The following is a 24,582-nucleotide window of genomic DNA, read 5'->3' as shown; positions in this document are numbered from 1 at the left end:
GTTGTGGGGGGGAGCAGTATCTGTGCATGACTGCTTGCCCCCCATGATCCTCCACTGGGAGGAAGCAGGAAGAAATCTGGGCATCCCCCATGCAGTGCTGCCCTGACACTACGCTGGCAGCACGCACCTCTGCACTGCCACATGGTGCTCCCATGACCAGGGTGCCCTGGGCAGTAGCTTGGGTGGCCTACCTCTAAGCCTGGCTCTGCCAGCACCATGGTGGCAGCAGGCAGCAATGCAGAGTGAACAGGGAGGCATCAGTGGCTGAGGCATTGCTCGACACCTTTCCTCCAACCCCGGGGTGGGTGGTGAACTCAGGCAAACACACCTCTGAACTCTGTGTCTTTGCTGACCCAGGACAGCAACTGTGAGTGGGGTGTGGTGGAGGGAGAGGATACTGGGGTGTTTGTTTGTCTTGTCAGACTTTCACATCATGAGGTGAGAATCTGAAGCAAAGAAAACTGTTCAACGTACTCTGCAGTGGGTGTCTTTCTCATGGTCATGTGCTCTCGAATCATTGTTGTGGTTTCTTCCCAAATTAATGCCAGGTTCCTTTCCCTTTTTTTAATTAAAAGTTGTCTTTGCTATACACAGACTCAGTGCTTGCAAGAGGGGAAGTATTGCCTCTTAGAGGTTCCCAAGGATGGTATTTAATTTTCCCCAGATTAGCTGGTTCTGTGTTGTATCGTTAAGAGGAACTCCCTAGATATTGAACCTGGCCCTTGTTGCTGCCAAGTCTACCTGGCAGAAGGGTTACATATACGGTAGTTTTTTAAAATGATGAAAGCTACTTTGATGGCGTCCTTTTAAAGCTATAAGATTTATGGAAATATAAGTATTTAGCATTTCAGATTTATATGCTAGAAGAAATTGAGCACATGCCATTAACAAGATCCCCCATGCAGTGAAACTCATCTCACTGCTGTGAAATAGTTAACAATATACATTTTGTGATTCCTTTGTGCTAGGAGATGGTGGTAAAGCTCACTATTAAAAAATAATTAAAAACTGGGACGTCAGTTGTGAGTACAGAGGAGTTCAGTTGGAATTGAAAGCCTATTCTCATTACCGAGTACATTGTGTAATAGGCAAGGTTTTCAAATATTAAATAACATTTGAAACCAGGGAACAAACAATGTCCATGAATGGGTATATAGTTAATTGAAGGCTACCCCATTGTTCTATCACTGTAATCCAAAACACACCTGCAAAAGGCTTCGTTTCTTTTCTTTTTCTCACTTATACTCACACTTTCCTTTGCAAAATAAATAAAAAAATAAAAAATTGGAGCAATACGGTGTAGGAGGGGACAGAATAGGAAAACTGCCTTTTTCTGAAAATGTACATAGAAAGAACTAATTAAGTAAAATGGGTGTTGTAAGGTTGAAGAAAAGAAAAGCGTAACAGATTCAGTGTATAAATGGAATGGAATTTAACCACATGCCATTATAGTCAGTAGTATTAGAGCTTTCACTCTCCCCTCTCCCTCAACCCCAAACAAATATCATAAATAGAGCTAAACAGTACAGGATAATTTTGGGTGGCAGTTCTGAAGTCCTCTATACAATGTCAAGAGAATGCATGAACAGTGATGCATGCTATCTGGCTGAGAAAAGGGAATTCTAAAGTAGGCTCCGTTCTTCATGGCCAAACAATTTCTTTTTTGCGCTCTGCCAGAATTCTGATTGTAAAGCTCTTTTCAATCTCACCAATCACCCATGTCTTTCAAGTTGGCTCCCCCCATTCTGTTATTCAACTGACAAGCAGTTATAAAAAGAGAGGTTTTTTCACATAAGCAGAAGCTATAGGAAGATAAGTGACCCCAGCTACATTCATATTTTTAAAGCCAGATTCTTTAATAAAATTGTTACTGTCATTCACCCTATTTTTTTATCAGCTGGCAATGGAACACTTTCTTCCCTGAAATGGTAATGAAAAGAGATAAGCTAGTGAAATACCTCTGTGTAGGAACTGAGACAAAACATAGCGCCATGGGGGAATGGATGAATTTCAGCCAGTATAAGAGGATCGTGGAACACTTTATGCTACATTAAAAGACTATTACTGTCCAGCTTTTGAGAAGATACCACTTGTGCAAGTACTCAAAAGCTGCAATATGAGATGATATTGTGGCTAAATCATGACACATAATTCACACCTAGAAAAAGGAATCCAGTCTAGGTGTGAAATCAATCAGTTCTGGGAGGACCATGTGTATTTTGCTGGGCTGGAATTGTATCTTTCCTGTTACGAAGATCTCAACTTCCTGAGGCCAAATTCTGCCAACCTTATCCTTGATTAACAACTTAGGCCTGATCTATACTAAAGAGTTAGGTCAACGTAGGGCAACTTACATCGACCTAACTCTAAGTGTCTGCACTACAATGTTGCTCCCGCCAATGTAAGTTGCCCACTACACCGACCTAATAACTCCACCACTGCAAGAGGCGTAACACTTAGGTTGATGTAGTTACTTACATCGCCTGTTGGCTGTCAGCCCTGCACGTGGCTCACAGCTGGAGCTACCTCGCATGGGGCTGACAGTTCAGGCTGTTGGCCCCAAGGCAGGTCGGGAGAGGCTTCAGCTGTCAGAGCCCATAGGTGTTGACTTCGCCTCTTTTCCCTGGGTGCTCGATCCCCACTCTGCCCCTGGCCCCGCCCCCACTCCACCCCTTCCATGAGGCCCCACCCCTGCCCCGCACTCCTGGTGAGGACGCGCACCACTGACAGAGGGGGCATAATGTGGCCTTGAACCACTGCAGGCTGTATGTCAACCTAACTTAGGTCGACTTAATTTTGTAGTGTAGACTTGCCCTTACTCAACTGACTTCAATAGCCCAAGAAATTAAGTACTACTCAAAATGAATAAAAGGAGGCAAAATTTGGCCTGATAAGCAAGTAAGGTATCTTAGTGGCATCCTTCCAGCCAATATTATTTTGGGCTCTACTGGGTTCTGGGAAGCTACACTTCTGTGGGATACCATCCCTGTAAAACAGGACAAAAGGAAATAGTCTGCTGTCCCCAAATCTCCCATACAATATCAACTCCTTTAAACACACCTTTTGCCTCTTGAAAGTGGCTAGTTTTGGGACTGAGTTGGTATGTCAGAGAAATTGTATAAAGAGCTGGGTTTTCAACATGGATTTGATGGAGGAGAAGGAAGTTGTGTGGCAACTGGAACGAAGGGGGATACTCCATGTGATGGAAGCAGCATCAGCAAAGGCTTGGAAGTGTTTGCAAGAGACAGAATTAAAGAGACATTAAGGAAAATGTCATTGGAGGAGCACAGAACCCAAGAGGGAAATAGGTGAGAAACAAGATACTAAATGAACACAGAGAGAGGGCTGTATACAGCCTTGATGGAAGATGATGTATTTGGATTTGATCTGAAAGAGAGAGTTTGGATAGAATGTAACTGGAGGATACAGCTGTCCATCAACAACCCAGTCATTACAGTTACACAATAGATTCACATTGGATTAACCCAGTAACATCTTCTTCCGATTACTTTATTGGGTGCTCAGCAATAGTCTATAATGGTCATGAGAGCAGTAGTCAGGGTATACAAAGCCAAGGACTAAAGAAAGTCCAGGAAGGCAACAAAGTTACTGAAAGTGTGAATTTAAACTGGCACATACCAGTAACAGAGGGCACAGAGCCAAGCAACCACCAGTAAAGACCTTGCTGTAAGTGGAAGAGTTCCTTGAGACAGGTGCCCTCAATTTTTTTCTGACTCTTACTGAAAATCCCACAGTATAGGGGGAAAAATCTAGAGATCTCAATAAGTTTAGATTTTAAACATTAAAGACACATAGCTCCTCAAAACACCACAATTCAACATGAATTTCCCTATAGAAACAGGTAATATATTGTTAGGACAATGTCAAGCCATCAATAAAACTGAGAGGCAATATTACAATCCTACATTTCTGTAGGTAGCAGACTGATAAAAAAGGTTTACAGAAGTGTGAACTGAGGCACAGATAAATTGATGAATTGCCTAGGGCTGCCAAATGGGTGAATGGCAGACCCAGGAGAAGAATCCAAGAGTCTTGATTTCCAGTCCTCTGCTCTAACTAGTAGATGGCATTCCCTCTACAGAACCAACCCTATTTAATTGGCCAATTAAGCATTACTGGTTTACTGTTTATTAAAACTTGGCTTCAAATGTCAACTTGAAGACTGTCTTCTGTCATTATCTGATTAAGCGAAAAGCTTTGTTGGTCACAGAAGGTGGGTAACTCAGTAAGAGAATTAGAGGAATTGCATTATAATTGTACTGTAGATAGAGGTTGAGAATTCAAGTCAAATATAAAGGAAGATTTAGAAATTCTTCAATGACGGATTGGCTGGTTGCTCATTTGATCCCACTAGAAAATACTGTCACCTCAGAGTTCTCGCTTCATTCATGAGAGCCACCATTGTCTGATGTTAGCCCACATCCATGTTTCATATTCTCTTCAAAGCCAAGTTTTTCAGATTTTGAATCAAGCTTCTGGGCTAGAATCTCATCTGGACAAACTCAACATAGTTCCATAGATTTCAAAGGAGGCGAATTTACACTCTCAATAGATTTCAAAGGAGGCCAATTTAGAGCTGGCCCTGTATTTTTTTTTTTTACTTTTTTGCATTGCCAAGTGTTCACAACCTCTTTGACCAAAAGCTCAACAAAATACACTATTTGCTCACCTTGCCTCAGCTGGGTCAGTTCACATCCCCTTGACCCTCTGGAGGCAATGTACTCCAGTTGAAAGGAATTCACTCCTGAGGGGAGGTAGGTGGTGTGTGTTTCAACTCTGACCCTCTCCTGGGCTCTATGGAAAGAGAAGTAATTTTAAATTGTGGCAGGCGTGTCATAGGAGCCTGGTCAGTGGCATTTGCTGAATCACTCTGGCCATACAACCTGCTAAACCAGTTCCATGCACACCTGGGCCTGCACTCGCTGCAGGCCTCCAACTGAACAAGGGTTGCCAGTGCCTTCTTCCCTCTGTTACACTGCCCCTATCTGTCTTAGGTACTCATATGGTCCCTGTTACCATAGTATCTGAGCACCTCATAATCTACTGCATTTATCCTAAGACTTCTGTGAAGTAGGGAAGTACATAATACCCAGCTTTACAGATGGGAAATTGAGGCACAGAGAGATTAGGTGACTTGCTCAAGGTCACACAGGAAACCTGCAGCAGAGCAGGGAATTGAAACCACATCTCTTGAGTCCCAGGCTAGCACCCTAACCATTGTTCCCCTAAAACCCGTGGTGGGTTTTCCCTGGGCCTCGGATTATGCCAGCTTCCACCAGCAAGCCCTATGTTCAAATGCACTTGCAGTTCTTCCAAGAACTGGGAGCGAGCTGGGATAACCTAAACTGAATGGCACACATTGGTGAAAAATAAAGCAAAATAAACGGCATTCTTTTTTGTCAAGAAATCCTGTATGGTACAAGTTGTCATTTTTTTGTTTTTAGTGGAGCTTCTCTCCAGTCCGTCATCTCATTCAGCAGAGCAGCATCAACTTAATGCTTGACATATTCCCCAGGGTTTGATGAGGTTATAAAAATGTATTCGTTCGCACATGTGGTTTCAAGCACTAGTGCCGGTTTGGTATTCTGTGTGTGCGACATTATATATAACTTAACATACTTGCTGAAAAACAAAGGTAACATAATGGTACTGGAACTTATAATTACTCTAACTGGGATACACTTGGCATCTTATTCAAAATGGCAGACATCTAACATTTAATTGAGTGATGTTCATGACAACGTTATTTAGTAAAAAAACCTCTTCCAATGACAGCAAGACAGGCCCGAAACACAAAAGTAGCAACTTCCTACAAATCCATTTTATAACGTATCTCAAAATAAAACTTTCATCTTTAATGACACTTGGCATTTCTAGTCCACTTGGTATTTCTAGACTACTTTTAGCAGCCGTTTTACTGAGAAAAGGAAGGAACACAGGAAACTCCATACTGAATCAAACCAGTTTTCTATCTAGTCCAATAAACTGTATCTGACAATGGCCAGTAGCAGATGCTCAAGAAGACGGTACAAGAAACCCTGCATGAGGCAGATACAGACTAAACTGTCCACAGGCAAAGTCATCCTAACCCTTATTAGTTCAAGGTTGGTTTATTGCTTGAATTATAAGGATTTATCTCCTTTCCAAAATTTGGACCTTTCAAAATCATTCTTAGTATGACTTTGGATATTTTTGTTATCCACAGAAGTGTCCAATCCTTTTTAGAATCCTGCTAATTTCTTGGTAGTGATGATAACTTGTGTCAATGAGTTCCATAGGCAAGCTGTGAATTGCGTGAAAAAGTATTTCCTTTCACCCATTTTAAATTTGCTACCTTTCAATGTCACTGAAAGTCCCCTTCTTGAAGTCTGAAAAAATGGTGAGCAGAAGTTCCTGATCTACTCTACACTGTTCATTACTTTGTATGTCTTTATTTTGTCCCCTTTTACTCTTCTCCCCTCTTATATCTCTAAAGCTCTGTTTAGATGGGCAAAAGGTTTCAGTCATATTAGCTCAATCAAGTTAGCCTAACAAGACAGAAAAGCCCTCTTGATGCTCTTTAAGATGCAAACTAACACATTTGAAGCTGTGTTGTAGCTTAGGGGCATCAAGACAAATCCATAGTAGTATCACTGGTGATACTGGTGACCCAATTCCCTCCCCACAAGTTATAAGTAATTTCCATGTGAGGGGAGAATCAGGCAATGGGGGAGCCAAGTAAAGGGTTTTTCAACACTGGGAAAATGAGTGATGTTTGAAAATATATTATAACCTGGTTTAATTAACATGCTTCTAATCACCACTTAGCAATTCAGAGCTGGATGAAATTACTGAGCCAAAATATTTTTCCTTTTAAACCAACATATTTTTTTTTAGTAAAATGTTTTGAGCTTTGATAAAAAATCAGTTAGAAAAACACTTTCCCCCTAAAACCAACATTTCTTTAAGACATTAAAACACCCCCCCCTTTTTTTCTAAATTTGCCGCAAAAATAATTGGCATTTTTCAGTCATCTCTAGCACTCCTGCTTACCAATGTATTTGCTGATCATGGTTACCCCCAGGTTTAATATGACTATCTTTAACTCAGTAGGTCCTAACTTGTGTTTATAAACATGAGAGCAGAGTCAATGGGAGCTTTACCCACTCACATCAATGGGAGCAGAATTAGGCCGATGCTGAGTACTTTTGAAAAATCCCACCTGGCAGGTGTATGCACTTACTATGTGAAGGGGGCATCACTGTTTTAATGTATAGTCACTGCATTACTGAATCTGACCTGTGCAAGCAAATGACAGTTTAATAAAACAATAACATTGTCCATAAGAAGGAGCAATTGCAGCAAATATTTTGTGGTTACTTGCACAATCATGAAGGGTTGAGAGGGACGTATCTGGAACAAACTGTTCTGTATGTTTTAATTATTTCTTCCTCTGTTTCTGCAGCCTCACTCAAACATTGTAAATATATATTAAAAAAACAGAATTTCACAACAGTACATATTTCATTTCTGTTTGCTGGACAAGGTTTACAAAGAGATGTTACTCTGTGCAGTATTAATATGGAAATACTGGTAATTCTGTTACAGACTGGTCACATGACTAATTTATGACCAGCGATAAATTTAGTTACTAGTCATCTGTTTTATTTTATTAAAAATGCTACCACAAACATCTATACAAACTCCATAAACAGAGAAATTTCACAATATTGTGTATCTGATCCAAAGTCTGTCCCAATGAAGTCGGTGGAAAAATCAGAGGGCTCTGGATCAGGCTTTAAATGTCATACTTAACAATGAAAAGAAAAATCTTTATATGGAAACATTTAAAGATACAGGTTAGTCCAAAATGTTGGTTATTTTTAAAGGAGAAAAAGAACAAAATCTTAAGAGCCTAAGAGTGTTGCCACTTTGTAAAGTAGGTTAATGTTTTAATGTGGAGTTCCACAAGGATCAATTCTCTCTCCAGGCTTTTTCAATATCTATGTGCAACCTCTAGGTGAACTGGTCAGTCAACATGGATGCAAGTGCCAGCACTATGCAGATGCTATGCCCCTTCACCACATATGACCACCCTATTACCACCAAGATGGACCAGTGCTTGGATAAGATCAGCTCTTGGATGAAGAATTGTAGGCTGAAGCCAAACCCGAGCACGACAGGCTTGCCACTGGTGAGCAGAGGAAAGTATTTTGAAGAGCTTGCAACTACAGTGCAGTCTCTGGTGGTTGAAAATACACAACCACAACTGATCGAGTCAGTCTGTAGTCTAGGAGTACTCTTGGATTCCTCCCTGATGCTGAGCTCTCACATTGCAGTATCCACAAGTTAGGCTTACTACCACTTCCACTTGGCTAGGAAACTGTATCCCATTCTGGCGGACACAGACATGGCCTCAGTTAGTCATGACTTCATCCCCTCTTGGCTGGATTACAGCAGTGCATGAAGTCTTCCATGCTTAGGAAACTCCAATTAATAAGAATACTTCCCTGCATCTCCTCAGCAACACAGGGAACTGTGAACATATCAAAGCTGCCCTTCACTCTCTACACTGACTTCCCATAGAATTTCAAATCAAGTTCCGGGTCTGAGTCCTTATCCTCAAAGTGCTCCATGACCTAGGCCCAGCATACCTAGAATATCATCTAAAGCTCTAAAACAAAGACCGTGGTCAATAACTGTTCCTCTGGCACAATGGAGCTCTCAACAATAAGAGCAAAGCTTACCTGTGTGGGAGGCAGAACTTTCTCCAAGGGTGCTCTAAGATTGTGGAATGAACCCACCCCCCCGGCCCAGGAATGAAGGACCACTTTCTGCTCCAAGTGCAAAACACATTTCTTTGACCTTGCCTTCTCTAACATGAAGACATCATCACAAGTATATTTATATATTTTTTAAAAGACACACTGTCAAAACAAGACACTCCACTGCACAAGCTTCTCCCTCTGGGGAGAGGATGAGAAAACAAACAACATGTGAGAGATGTGTAGTCACATTGCTTAATGCACTGATGGAAGGTGTTCATATACTACAGTGATTAGCAGAGTATAAAAATCTATATATAGAACATAAAATGTTAATTTATATCTTATGAATTTCTATGAAATGAAAACTAAAGAAGGCAAAGCAAGTGGAATATACAGAAGAGACTGAGACACAGAAAGGAAAGGAAGTGAGAGACAAGAAAGAGGCAGAGATACAGGAGGAAGGGAATACCTGATGATGAGCCACTAACTGATCAGATGTGGCCTTACCATAAGATAGGACCCTAAAGGTCACATGGTATGGGCTTGCATTATCTCCTAGACTAGGAGAAAGTCTCCTTTCTCTAACAGAATGGATCCCCCCCACCATATGAGGGTACACAGTATTTTTAGTTTACACTCTGAGACTAAGAGTGGATGTAGCTCTTTTCAGTGTTTCAGTAAAGCTCTTTTGTAGACTGTAGTTGTGACAACAGAGGACATATTAAGATATGATGGTGTGAGGTCATTTTCATCAAGGCTGAGGATGTAGAGTTTAAGGAGGCAACGGGATCATGTACTGCTTCTGACATGTGAATGGAGATGGATGTTGTCATGGGGCTACCATGTGGCAGGACCAAAGGATGTACTCCCTGCGTTGATTGCAAATGATCAATGAACCAACTATGGTTCTGAATTCTCCATTCCATTGAGCCTCTTTTATGCTGCTCCGGCAGCAAGCTCAGCTCAGCTGGAATAAAGAACTTGGCCTCGTATATTTAAATACCAGGCTGGAGCTGCATTGAAATGCTAAGAGCTTTAATTTTACCTTCAGTCCTCAAATATTTACAGGATAACTTAATTTAAGTTACCCAAAGAAGCTGTGATTGTATTATGGAGCAGAGCCCTGAGAGTAACTCTACCAGATATTGCAGAGATGGAGCATGATTCTCTTCTCATTCACCACAATGGGTACTGGGACTAACTTAAGTTAAATCAATGGAATTACACCAGTGCAAATGCAAGAGAATGAGGCCCTACTCTTTGAATGTACTGTAAGTGGACAATAGAAATGCTGCTAAATTCTAGATACTAAATCCGAGCTCACTGGGTTAATAAATACAGCTAGGGACACAGGATTCCCCACCGTAAACACTAAATGATGTGAATTAAGGTGGCCATGACCAAATCATTAGAGAGACACTGAAAGGGCCAGACTGAAACACAGGAGGACTGACTTAAATCAATGAAAATGGAAAAGGTTTGTGAACAAATCCTTTGTGTATCCCTTTTTCTCTGAGTTGCCATTTGTTTACTGTTGTGATTAGGACTGGCCAGAAAACAAGAACTTCATTTCACAACAAATGTTGAGGATTCACAAAAAGAGAGAAAGAACCTCACCCTGGAAGAGCCAATAGCTGCAGTACTTACCTGGGATGTGGGAGACCAGGTTCAGGTCCCTACTTTGAATGAGGCAGTATAGGCATTGGAACCTGGGTCTCTAACATCCTAGAGGATTGGCATAATAAGTAAGCTATTGGCTATCCTGGAGTAGATAAGAGAGTCACTCTGTCTGTTTCTCTCTCTCTCTTTCCTGCCCCCGCCCAGGACCTGAGACCCCCTTCTTCCCCCCCCCCCCATAGTAATTGCTGTTTATTTCACAGTGCTCTGTACAAAACATTGAGACCAGAGAAATATCCAGATATTTTCTGATACCCTGTTTATCATTTCCTTGTGGATTACAATTATTGCTCAATCACTTCTTAGAGCATATCATCAACTATGAACATCCTATACATGCATCAGGTTCTCCCTCTCTTCTTTTCTCCTTTCATATTCCATTACATCTTCATTATGTGGCTGGAAGAGTAGGACCCATAGAGCTGCAGTAGTTCCAAAAGTCAGTGTGACCTTTTCCTCAGTTTGGTTTTGTATGGTCAGGTTTTCTTGCAATGAATGCAGAACGAGTCAATGTGTGGCTCAGGCTCCCGGACACCAGGAACAGCCGCTTCGCCAGCCCTTCTTGACAGAGCTTTGTTGAAGCCAATATGTTTCTGCAGAAAGTTCTGGTTTCAATAAATCAGCATTTTTCAACATCAACAGAAATATGTAGTCTACAAATTCTCAACCAGCTCTATTTCTGATCCATCTCATAGAGTAGTATATAATGGGGTACAAATGTGTGTGGGGGCAGTGGTGGATGTCTGTGTGCATGCATACATATATGCATGCGTTCATGGGGGGTGCAGTGCACATGTAGGGAGCAATATACAAAGGAAAAATCATTGTTCCCACAAAACAAATCACTAGCACTGGTCAAGAATTTTCCTTTAAATGATTGGCAGAAAATGCAGTTTCCCGCAAAATGTTGCCAATATTTTATTTTTATCGAGGAAATCAAAACAAAATACTTAACTTTGGGTCAGCTTAACCCAAATCAACACATTACGGTTTGTTTGACTGAACCAAAACATTTCATTTTGAGTCAGTTTGACAATAAACTGTCTCTGCAGAAGGTGCCAAAGTATCTCATGGGATCTTCAGGTCAGGTGCCTCAAGCCCCCATTCTCTCCTGTGGGCTCCTTGGCAAAACTACTTCTTTCATGATGCACTGTTGTCTCCCCTCTGACTGAGCTGTTCATTTTTCATTCATTTTTTACCATACCAAGAACCTTCTGTGGTGAATATGCAAGGAATCACAGAAACATTTTCCCCACCCTTGGTAGTAGTACTGCGTAATTTGCATGCCACATCCTTCCCTCTTTGGACAAGTAACACCTTGCCTGATCAGCACAAAGGCCAACGGAAGTCTATTGTAGAATTAGGAAATCAGAAATGTGGTAATTTAATGAAGCAGCTTACTCAGGAAGCAGGTTTTAACTAAGAAATCAATCCTGGAAATGAGTCTTACAAAAGGTGTTTCAAAGATATTTCACATAGTGATTGCCTGCAGCTGGTCGAATTTCAGAAGGCTGCTGTTATAGTCAAGTGGGTTTTTTCTTTAATTGTGTGAAATCTACTAGTGATTTATGTATTTATTTATTTATTGTGGTAACACTCTACATGCTCCGGTGATAAAATGCTTCAGACATATGGGAAACCAGCTGAAAGCTGAAGGAGTGGGAAAGGCTCACCCTGGATTGGACTCATTAGACAAGTCAGTGACAGAGGAGGAAATAGAACAGAGAGCTCATGATTCCTCATCCTATACTTTAAATAATGCACAAGTTGTTACCCAAGAAATTTCTTCTATTCTCTGTTCTGCTGCTGACTGGCTTGGTTGGACAAGACAGATAATCTCTTTATGGCTCAGTTTCCCCATCTGTAAAATGGGGGTAATAATACTTATATATCACAGAAGTATTGTGCAATTGAATTCATTAGTGCTTGAGATCTCTAGGTGGAAGCTGCTTTAGAAATAAAAATGAAGAAGAGCTAGACAGTGACTAGCCCTAGTGCAGCCATGTACACACATGCCTGGAAATGAAACAAAATATTTCACATTGGGTCAACCCTTTTGTTCAACCAAACTGAACACTTTGTCAATGTTTTCAATTTACTGACATTTTTTTGAATTTTCGGTTTTGTTTCCAGGACCTGGTAAATCCCTGAGAACTTGAAGTGACAACATGTAATTTAAAAACAGTTTTCCATACACCACAAAGTCTATAGTCTAAACCAGGGGTTCTCAAACTTCATTGCACCACGACCCCCTTCTGAGAACAAAAATTACTACACAACCCCAGAGGGGGGACTGAAGCCTGAGCCTGCCTGAATCCCCCCTGCAGGGCTGAAACCCTTGTGCCCCAGCAAGTCTAATGCCAGCCCTGGTCACCCCATTAAAATTGGGTCATGACCCACTTTGGGGTCATGACTCATAGTTTGAGAACCACTGGTCTAAACAGGAAACATGAATGCAGCGAGAGACCCAGAACAGATATCTTCACTACCAAAGAGATGTGTTCTTACACTGAATTAGCTCTCATAAAATCCTGGTGGAAAGAAGGCACAGTAGTTTTTACCTCAATGTAGCTAGTTGGGGTAAATCCCAGGTGGGGGTATAGGGTAGACTTTGAGTAGCTACATCAAGGTAAGAACCACACAGTGCCTTGTTTCCACTAGGATTTTACACTGAGATGGTTCCAGCCATTTGTTCCTTCTTTCACTCTCTCCAATGCATAAATAATAACAAGGCTAACTTGGTTGTTCGTCTTGAATTCAGAACCCCCATATGTGGTTCTAGGAATCCCGAGAGAGGGACACAGATTCTTGCTAAGCAGTTCCTAATTCACCTGTATAAATAATTAACCCCTCTAATGTGGCTGTTTTTATATCTCTCACATGTTGACATAACTTTAGATGGGTCACTGGGCTGCTGACCCAGCCACACTGTGCACTATTGTCAACAGGGAGGGAAACGCAAGTTATATTTTCCCTAGGCCATAAAGCAAGTTGAAAAATATGAAAAATATCATGAAAATATTGGCCCTAAAAATTGTGTGTTGTTTAAAACTCATCAAAATTTCAGACTGATTCCTCCTCCCCCCAATCTAATTTCAGAAAAATTCCACCACCTTTTCCTGTCTGTCAGGAATCTGGAGCCACACTAAAGGTCGGAGTCCTCTGAACAGGGCTGGGTTTATGCCATTGCATCAGCAGCCTGCTAGCTGTTTGAGGGTATGGGAGGATCCTTCAAGGAGCAGGAGTAGGCTGCAGTGACTAGGCATTTGAAGGCATTGGAGATGAGTGGTGGTAGAATGAGGGCACTCCATCAAGCAGAAGTGCTGGAGTCTGTGATGGTAGGACAGTAATACAAGGAAATAAATATTTAAGTGATGTATAACTATATGGATTTATAGGGCCAGATCCTCAATTGCTGTAGCTCCGTTGAACTAGCCTAAAGTCTCTAACCCCTTTTATCATGCCCTCAAGATCCCATGTTCCCCTTCAGAACTGACCGCGTTAGAAGAAGCCGCGTGGTGTGGGGTGTATCCACAGGGAAAACAGTTGATGAAATGGGGAAGGCTCAAACTGGAACGAGGTGGTTGAACAATAGTTAGTCAAATGTTAAAGACTGTTTAGCATGGTTAAACTGATATGTATTTAGGATTAAAATAAAATGGAGCCTACAATTGTTACACAGTTGGTACATTCCAGCTCTTTCTGGTTCACTGCCAAGCCAAAGCTTCTCCAGCAGTGCAGCAGCTGCCAACCTTGACAGGAACTGCTCCAAGCTTGTCCAGGGAATGGCACTGCTAGATTCTGGGCCTGACTCTCCTGTTGTTTACACCAGGAAAACTTGGGTACCACTAGTGAAATCAATGGAGTTACACTGATGTAAGCAGAATCAAACCCTTTAAGCCTATTACCCTACTGACCTGACATGTCTGATCCTGTCTGGGACTGTTGCCCCTGGTGGCATTACACAAAGGTTCTTACCTTCACGGGTCCACAGACCATGAGGGATCAGCTCTGACTTTTGGGTCAAATAAGAGAGAGCTATGGCCTAGGTCCCCAGCTGATGTAGACTGGCATAGCTCAAGTGACTTCAGTGAAGCTGTGTCAATTTACACCAGCTGAGGATCCAGCCCCTACTATTTTAAAATGCCTGTATTACAACTACATTTCACGGACACTTGGAAACCTCAGTTTGAACATTTCATACAGTGGACTGTTTAAAATGAAAAAAATAATCTGTTTGGTTTCCACCAGTCTAAAGTGACATCACTCAGATGTGTGGCCACATCCGTGTGATCAATTTCATGCCTGCCAAGTTGTTCACTTCATCTGTGTTACAAACCATTTTCTTTAAAGAAAAGGTAAAAAACACAATGCCAACATGAGCTCTAGGAAAGGAAAGACACGTATTTGTGCGTTCCTCATTAGAATACATCTGTTGATGCCAACCTGAGAAAGGAAGGCTTTTGTTAAAGCTTTCTTGATTATTTATAATCCTGCTGCATACCCTTTGCTTTAGAGACACCAATCATGCCATAACTGATTGTGGGAGCCGAGGCACCTTGCCAGCTAAGCTAATTGCCTCATTTGCCTTTTTTATGGAGGGGGGAGTTATAGAAGCTCTTTGTTATTAAAACATCTCTGTTGAGTCAACTCAGTGACATTCCTTGTAACTGGTTTGAAATATTTACAGCAGAAACAAGATATCTACAATCACAATTACACTGAAGTAGCCTAAATAAGTGGGCATTATAAATAGGTTTGGCTATCAAATGCAAGAGTGTAGCTTTCATGAGAAGCAAGCTCTTGTTTTCATATCTGTGCTCCTAAAACCAAAATGTTAAACAGTTACATATATATTCCTGTTGCTCATATTTGGTAAGCTGGGATTTTTATTTTTTATTTTTACTTTTTACCTCTGACAGTATGAAAGAACTAAAGTATTTCTCTGTTATTAAACAGCAGCAAACAAAGCAACTTTCAAAGCACCTGATTCTGGGTTACATGATGCCGTTAGCATGCAGGTATCATATACTCTCTGGAAATATCCACCTGGGAATCTCCCGTAACAGAAAGAGCTTCCCTAGGTGGCTGAATTGCCCTACGCGGCCCCACCACCCAGCTCCAGGGTAGGAGCACACCCAAAAGGGAGAGTGTGTGGTCAGAGCACACTGTGCTCCAGCTAGCCTGGGCTGTTGCAATGGCCTATAGGGAGCCCTAGCCAGCAGCCTTCAATTAGAGCAGTCACTTACAATGGGAATTGGACTCAGTCTCTCCCCAACTCCAAAATCTGAGGGGCTGCAAAGGTGCTGTAAAGCCCACTTGCCCTTCCCCATCCACCCAAGATGCATAGCACTGTGGTCAACCGCAGCTCAGAACTGGGGCATGAAACACATACTGAGCCAGAAACTTTGCCTCAAGGCACAGCATGATTAAATGGTCATACTCTGAAACACAAGTTGCTGTTAAGTCGGGAGAACAGGAACATGCAGATAATATAAATACAATAAACAAAAGCATTTGAACTAAGCCAGCTGAGATGGCAATAAAGAAGTAGGCACTAAATACAATATTGATTTTTCTATGCGCTAAATACAATGCAAAACATATATCTAATTGTATTTAAATGAGGTTTAAATGGTAAGCTCTAAATATTATTACAATACACACACATAAAATATTTGCTTATATCAGCCACATTATTCACATCTTTTCTACAGAACTGCTCAAATGATTAGAACAAGCATAAAGCTCTCTGCCTTCAGGACTACATGTAAGACCTATTTTTTTTTCAATAGCTTTTCCAAAATCACATCCATCTTCTGGACACACAGGGCTAGATCCCCAAGGTACAAAACTGTTATAGCAACAGACTAGAACTATCTTAGGTTGAGAGGAAGTGTCAATATATGAGCCACCAGGAATTTGCTTTGACTGAGCAGCTTTGATGTAGACAGGAGGATGGTTCTGTGGTTAGGGCAACTGACTTGGAAAACATAGGTTCAAATCCCTGATCTACTACAGAATTCCTGTTTGACCTTGGACAAGTCACTTGCCCTCCTGCTCCCTGTAGGTAAAATGGGGATAATGTCGAAGGCTACATTTATGTCATGGAAACAGAGACCTCCATGCTATTTTCTGCTTCAGCCCCTGGGTCTGTGGGACTAGAGCTGGCAGCCAGTGGTGCCCCTGCAGGTTTCCAGCAACTGGTGACAGCCTCCTCAGGGTCTCCCTGCAGGGTTACAGTGACAGGGGACAGCCTTGCGGGGTGAGGTGAGGTGAGAACCCTGCAGCTCCCAGAGCCGCAGCAGCAAAAGTCACAGACAGGTCACGGCTTCCGTGAATTTTTGTTTATAGCCCATGACCTGTCCATGATTTTTACTAAAAATAACCATGACAAAATCTTAGCTTTAATACTGACACTTCCCTACCGCAAAGGAGGTCCCTATAACACCCATATTCATCATTCATATATAGCTGTGATATTTTATGCAAAAGCATGCCATGTAAGGTATCATATGAAAGGTCACGATCTGCTAAAATCTGTTCAGATATGTATATCATTAGTGTGTATGAAGTTATGAGATTGTGCTGATTGGTTGTTAGTTTGCTAGTGGCATGCAAAGGATCCTTGCCCAGGTGGCTGTTGGTCACCCATTAATCCACTGTGTGACACAACTATGCAAGCACCACACAATGGGAATTGCTCGATCACTGTGACTTGAGGGCTGCTTGTTCACTGTGACTCAGCAAAGCCCATCAGGACATGCCTGGGCTAGTGTCTGCCAGTCACATGGGCTAAGGGACAAAATAAGGAACAGTTGCACTATGAGGGAGCCTTTCTCTTCTCCCGCCTACGCTGGAAACAATCGGGATGCCAAGAAGATGATCATCTGGGGAGACTGGTCCAGACTTCAGGGCGGAAGTCTTTGCATTAAGGACTGTAACTTCCAGTGGGGTGAGAACATTGCTTGATTCAAATCCTATTTAGTTTATAGAACTTTAGATTGTGCACTTATTTTTATTTTCTTTGGTAACCATCTTTGTCTTTTATGCCTACTACTTATAATCACTTAAAATCTATCTTTCTGTAGGAGATAAACCTGTTTTATATTTTACCTAAAACAGTATATTTTGCTTGAAGTGCTTGGGAAACCTCAGTCCAGGAACAAAAGCTGGTGCATGTCTTCTGCACATTGAGGGAGGGGCAGACTGGGTTATAAATGTTAGGGTTCTAATCAGGGCAAGACTGTACAACTCTGGGGTCCTAGGCTGGGGAGCTGGGGGGAACTGGAGCCTCTCTATTGTTGGTTCATGAGTTTCTGGAAGAAGCATTCATGTAACTCAGCTGAGTGTGTCCCTGCCTGTGGATATCTGTGTAAGTGCAATACCTGGAGAGGTTTGCAGCTTGTCACAATATCACAGTGTGAGAGGGAGCCCAGGTTGATGGGACAGAGGGCTCAGCGGTACGCCAGTTCCAGGTTGCACCCCAGGAAAACCCATCACACACAGATACTACAGTGATGAGGATCAGATAAGTACCTGAGAAGGTTGTTGATCCTTTTGGACTTTTCCCCATCCCCCAGGAGCATTTGGCAACTTACTCAGTGAAGTTCTGGGCAGCAGCATTCTGACTGTATTAATCAGCATCACCCCCACACTCAGGGAACAGAGATTTACTATTACCCCATCGGGCTATCTTTTTTCCTGATCCTGAAAGATGATCAGAACTGACGAGAAGGGGAAATGAGATGACATCACCATCTCTACAGCAGTGTCCTGAGCAACAACCAAGATGTGAACCTACAGTTCCTGCTACCCCACCTACTATATTGATTTTCACCCCCACACACCTTCTTCTTCCTAATTCTTCTCCATCTCTTTGTGTTTTCCATCTCATAAAAGTCCAGATTAGCCAGACTTGACAAATCTGACCTTGAAACACTTGCTGTCATTAGTTTGTCAAGCTAAAATCAATTCCCAAGTAGCCAGGTCATGGTAAATAAAACAAAACAAAACAAAAAAAAAGTTGATTTCCATAGGCTGGCCAGAGGGAAGCAAGAGCAGCCAGACTCCTGGGAAGTAAACCTGGGGCATATGCCAAGGGCTTTCAGCCAAAACACTGTTAGTGAAATGCAGCTTCCATTACTGAAGCTGCATTTCACTATCTTTTGCTGTTCCTTTCTCTCTCTACAGTAATAGCCTTAAACAGTGGCCTCTTCCACCAAGCGATGCCTGGGCTCCTAGCAAACTAATCAGATACAATTACATTTAATTCTATATTTAGTTTATCTGTAAATATAGGGCTAGATCCTCAGGTCTGGCCATGTTCCACTCACCCAGCTCACAAAGGGGTTGGGGAGGAAGTAAAGATGTTCCAATTAATTTGCCCTCAGTCTTGAGGCTGGCCAAGGAGCAGTTTAGCCTAAGCACAACTTAGTGTAGCTTTAGGACAGCTCTAATTTCCATGTGGCTGGCCACAGCACCCAAAGGTCTATTCTGGCAGCTGGGGCTCACTGGAGCATACTAACGATTCACCCATACCTTTTCCACATGGCATTCCTTCTATACCAAGGGTGGCTTAGGCTGGCTCTACATCACTGGAGGATATGCCTATGCCAGGGGAATCCTCATGGGCCACTTAAACCAGTTTAAAGTCTGCTCAGTGCTTCGGGAACAGTGCAAAGCAGACTGAACGGGACCAAGGGTCCGTTCCACATTATTTGTCTGACCTTCCCTTCAAGATTTACTCATTCTTGACCTTTTATCTGTGAAACAGTTCTTGGCCTCCTAACATTTTTAGAGCTGTAAGAAAGGGAATGGACAGTCCTTGGGCATTGTTCAGTTCCTGAAGTTGGCAAAAGGAAAGGACAATAATCAATATAAGGATAAGTAAAAGGCCTGTTTCACTTCACTGCTCATTAGCTAACGCTTAGCTAACCTGCCCAGTGAGTATGTCAAGGGAAGATGGGGTTTCCATGTCATATCTGGGAGCTTTCTCCATCTCATTTCCATGACTGATGTTCCAGTATCAACCAATCAGTTTGACCAAAGCTGAGGTGGTTTTGGTGATTCAGTATTAAATCAATGCCCCAGCATGCTGCTAATGAAGGTGTTTTCTTCAGCTTAAACCAATGGGACCAGTGGACTAACAGGACTACCATGAGTATGGGGATCAGAATCTAGCCTTTGATAACAATGAAAAATTTCATCCCCAAATATCCCCACTGTTGATTACCAAGTAACAAACACAAACTACATACAGGAGCTCTTTCTCCCACTACTGAGGCAAACTCCCACAACAGCTGCTTAACAAAGCACAGTTACACCACACAGCACAATAGGGCAGGAAGTTTATCTTGTCCAACTGAAACTGCAGGGGGAATTCAGGCATGCAGAAGGTTTGCAACTCCTGATAATGGGACCATTCATTCACCACAAGTAAAGGTGTCAGCATCTACCCCCAAGAAAATTTTTCTTTTGGGGTATCTTACCTCTTTGGGTGGGTACCAACGCTTCTAATTCCTATTCAGACCCTCTCTATTACATATTACTGAAATGTTCAGACAGTTGTAACATATGTGTTAAGATAACTAGCACATAAATGAGTCAAAGGAAAAGTAACTTTAACTGAAAAACAACAACAAAGACATCTCTAAGCTCTTTGTCTAGCTTGGCACACCTTCAGTGCCAAATTACAAAGCATCAGGAGATGTTTAAATTCCAGACTGTTGTGGAAGAAAAGCACACTAGACAGATGATTAATAAAAGTTGGACTAAAAGAACATAAAAGAGAAAAGGCAAAGGCAAAATGTGCTGCTTGCCACTCTGAATGAAATCAGAGTAATAATTTGGGTAGGTTATAGTTCAAAGATAAAAGCACTATACATTTCCAGAAAACTAGATTTACGAAAGGAGCTATTAGAAATTAAAAAGCTATGTAAATCACAGTTGTAAGGTAAATGGTAGTTGAATAGTATCATTTGACTGATTAAATTAAGTTTTAATTCATAGAAGGGCATAGTAATAGAAAGGAAACTGTAACTTTAAAATGAATATTCCCTCAGCCACAAACAAAACTATTGATTAACTCAGTATGTATTTTTATTTTAGTTTTCTCTTGTTTGATTTCGAGCCCTTCACTACTGTGCTAACACAAACTCTTTTTCTCTAAATGGTCAAGATCCCCACTCTTTTTGAGGGTTGTAACGGTACCTACGCAAATGTTATTGACCTGTGAAGATTTGGTTGAATGTTACATTAATTCACTCTACTTTAGTTTTCCTCAAATAAGCTCCTAAGTATGTTTCTGGCAGGAGTGTTTTCAGAAAGAGTGGATTTCAATTAAATAATAGAAAATACCCACAGTAAGCAAATTTGGAATCGGAAATGCAAGTATTTGCACCAGAAACTTGATTTTTCACTTTTCTGTATTAAAACAATATCATGTGACTAAGGAATTTAATCAAACCAACCAACACAACTCAGATTTTCCTTATAAAACCCCCATAACAAAATATTCTTGAAACATCCACAGTCTATGAATTATTTGCAAATTAATTTCAAAGAATAAACAAATTTGAACTAATTGCAAGGTGCTCACAGATAATTCACAAACAGAAATACAGGCTAAGTTTGTCAAATCAATTATTTCCTCAAGCTGTTCTCTCAGCTCTAGTTATAATGAATCAATAATAACAATAAGGAGGATAGTAGTAATGGCTTTCTGCGTGGTTCAGACTGCAGGCAAAACACAGCAGTTTTCCTTTCACTTTGAATCCAGCTCATTGAGCTAGTGAATGTTGCAATGTTGTCTGTTCAATGGCCTATGTGATATAAATTGGGGATCACTGAGTCCAATTTCTAGTGGACAGGTGTCTACATTACAGAATCAACCATCACTAATTGGCTGCCTGGTTGGGCACTTAAAAAGAAGGATCACCCACTCAGCCATCATATCCCATTATAGACCTGAGGCTTCTTGATGGAAGGTACCTCCAGGACAGATCCATGGATTTACCTAAATGTTTATTTCACATAGGAAATATTATTATATTTTATCTAGGCTATACTCTTCAGCAATGTATTATGCAATATCTTTATTACCATGAATGTTTTAAAATCTGCACAGGTGAGGAAGTGGGCCCTTTATTGTTGTTATTATATCTATGACTCATTTATATTGCACCCAAAGTATTCTAGATGCTTTACAAAGAAAGAAAGAGACATGGTAACCTACCCCACAGAACTTGCCATGTACAGACCAGATTCTCCCTGGCTCTAGTATGGATGCGCAGGGTGGGAAAGCACAAGGGAAAATCTCAGTGTCAATTCCCTGTGCTTCTGGAAGTACAAGGTCTGCCACTGCCATGCACTTGCCCACAGATGTACATCTCCTCAAAAGGGGCAGAGATGGGAAAGGAGAAGACAAGGCCCTATCCCTACTCTTTTATGCACTGGCCATGGGTGGGTCTGTTACAGGACAGCTCCACATCTGTGTATATATAGTTAGCTAAATTGCTAGTAGATGGTGTTCAAGTGTGTGTAGCATAGTTCTCCTGTGTATTGTAGTAGACACAATAAAACTTGCACTGCAAATGGCTTCCTCCGGCCACTGTTTACATCAACTCTGAACACAGGCCAAGTGCACTGCATGGGTCATAAGAACAGAAGAACAGCCATACTGGGTCCATCTAGCTCAGGGATCCTGTCTTCCAACAGTGGCCAATGCCAGGTGCTTCAGAAGGAATGAACAGAATAGAGCAATAATTGAGAGATAGATCCCACATTGTCCAGTCCCAATATCTTGCAGTCAGAGGCTTAGGGACACCTGTATCATGAGGTTGCATCCCTGACCATCTTGGCTAATAGCCATTGATGGACTTATCAAATTTAACTTATTCTAATTCCATGAATTTATTGAATTCTTTTTTTAATCTAGTTTATACTTTTGGCCTTCACAACATCCCCTGGCAAAGAGTTCCACAGGTTTGACTGTGTGTTGTGTGAAAAAAATACTTCTTTTTGTTTGTTTTAAACCTGCTGCCTAGTAATTTCATTGGGTGACCCCTGGTTCTTGTGTTATATGAAGGGGTAAATAACACTTCCTTATTTACTTTCTCCACACCTGTATGATTTTATATACCCCTATAATTTCTCCCCTTAGTCATCTCTTTTCTAAGATGAGCAGTCCCAGTCTTTCTAATCTCTCCTCATATGGAAACTATTCAATACCTTAAGCATTTTTGTTGCCCTTCTCTGTACTCTGTTCAATTCTAATATATCTTTTTTGAGACTGGATGACCACCTCTGCATGCACTATTCAACATGTGGGCATACCATGGATTTATAGAGAGGCAATATGATATTTTCTGTCTTATTATCTATCCCTTTCCTAATGATCCCCAACATTCTGTTAGCTTTTTTGACTGCCGCTGTACATGGAGTGGATGTTTTCATAGAACTGTCCATAATAACTCCAAGGTCTCTTTCTTGAGTGGTATCAGCTAATTTAGGACCCATCATTTTGTATGTATAACAGGATTTATGTTTTCCAATGTGCATTACTTTGCATTTATCAACATTGAATTTCATCTGCCATTTTGTTGTCCAGTTTTGTGAGATCCCTTTGTAACTCTTTGCAGACTGCTTTGGACTTAACTATCTTGAGTAATTTTGTCTGCAAACTTTGTCACCTCACTGTTTACCTATTTTTACAGAAATGGCTTCCCTAGGTGCATGCTTCCCCTTCTTGAAGAGGAACTGTGGGTGCAAAACTGGAGACCAAAGTTTGGCAATCTATCTCATGTTCTGCAGGTATCTAATATAAATATGCTTTTTGTCTGGCAACCAGGAAAGTGTCAGGACTCTAAGGGTTAAATAACAGAAAGGTAGAGAACAATAGCTCTGTGCATAATGGTGCTTTTGTTTTTCTAATAAGCATTTCTTTCAGCCAGCTACTAATGTTTAAATAAAATAATTGAAAAGATTCAGTTGATCTTCATTCATTCTGCCTTTTTCTTCATAAAACAGTTCTTTGGAATCTCATTAAGTTACAAGAACAGCTGCACCAAGTTGTTATGGCAACTGGATTTTTAAAAGTAAATTAATTTTGCTACAAGGTGTTATTAAGACCAGGTAAGGATGGCCTTGAATAATAATAGCTCCTTATTGTTCAGAGAGGATACTCCATCTCTAACAGTGCTATGCTAGGTTTTTGCTTAAAATGCTCCTTTTTTTATTAAAATGTCAACAATCCTTGTAAGCAATGGGCAATAAATTGCTTCTTATATTAGACTTTCTAGCCATCAGTAACATCTTTTAGTAAGGGAGCTTCTTTGCCTAATCCCTTATTAGTTCCTAACATGCTTAATAACCCTGGACCAGATTCTCTTCTCACATTGGTGTAAATCTAGAGTAATTCCACTGATGTCAGCATAAGACTGGTGTGAGGAAAAACAAAAAGAAAAAACAAAGGCCCCCAGTTATTAAAGTACGATTCCACTCTGAAGAGTAATTAAGTTTGTAAAACCGCCACCTTCATATAGAACAGAGCTGCTCCAGTCATATCTGCTGCCTTCACTCTGCACCCTTTATTCATGTCGAGTAAGACTGCACTCAGGAAGCAGTCACTCTGGAACCACTAGGAATACTGAGTAAGTCGAATAAGGGTGACAGAATTGAGTCTGAATATGTTACTTAGGCTTAGGGTTACCAGATAGCAACTGTGAAAAAACAGGATGGGGGTAATAGGAGCCTATATAAGAAAAAGTCCCCAAAACAGGACTGTCCCTTTAAAAACGGGACATCTGGTCACCCTACTTAGGCTACACTAGGAACTTACGTCGGTATAACTACCAGTACTGCCTCCCCAGCCAGGCTCTCTCTCACGCATCTGCATAGAACAGTGACCCAGAGCAGCTGGCATGAGAAGTAGCTGATCCTGTCCCCTCCACTCCCCACCAGGGCCCAGCTGCCAGAGACAGGGGCCAAGCATGCCGGGGGGGGGGCAGGAGCAGCAGGAAAAGAAAAGCCCCTCTCCCTCCACCTCCAATAGGCCAAGCAGAAATCTTGACCCTGCATGCCCCCCGCCCCCCACGTGTTGTCTGTGTATAGCACAATATTAATGGCCAATGTGTTA

At 41.4% G+C, this 24,582-nt stretch overlaps 1 long non-coding RNA gene across 1 annotated transcript in view; it reads right to left on the bottom strand.

Moving 5' to 3' along the window:
- LOC141981785 (uncharacterized) overlaps window positions 1–24,582 on the bottom strand; it is a 56,164-nt gene that overhangs the window by 20,061 nt on the left and 11,521 nt on the right. Inside the window, exon 2 of the long non-coding RNA XR_012637918.1 lies at window positions 4,691–4,815. This is a non-coding gene — a long non-coding RNA (uncharacterized LOC141981785). The remainder of the gene's footprint in view (window positions 1–4,690; window positions 4,816–24,582) is intronic.

This window comes from Natator depressus, chromosome 2 (genome assembly GCF_965152275.1).
Source record: "Natator depressus isolate rNatDep1 chromosome 2, rNatDep2.hap1, whole genome shotgun sequence".
Classification (NCBI taxonomy): Eukaryota; Metazoa; Chordata; order Testudines; family Cheloniidae; genus Natator; species Natator depressus.
The sequence above is the reverse complement of the archived record's forward strand: the minus strand, read 5'-3'. Positions and strand labels throughout refer to the sequence as shown.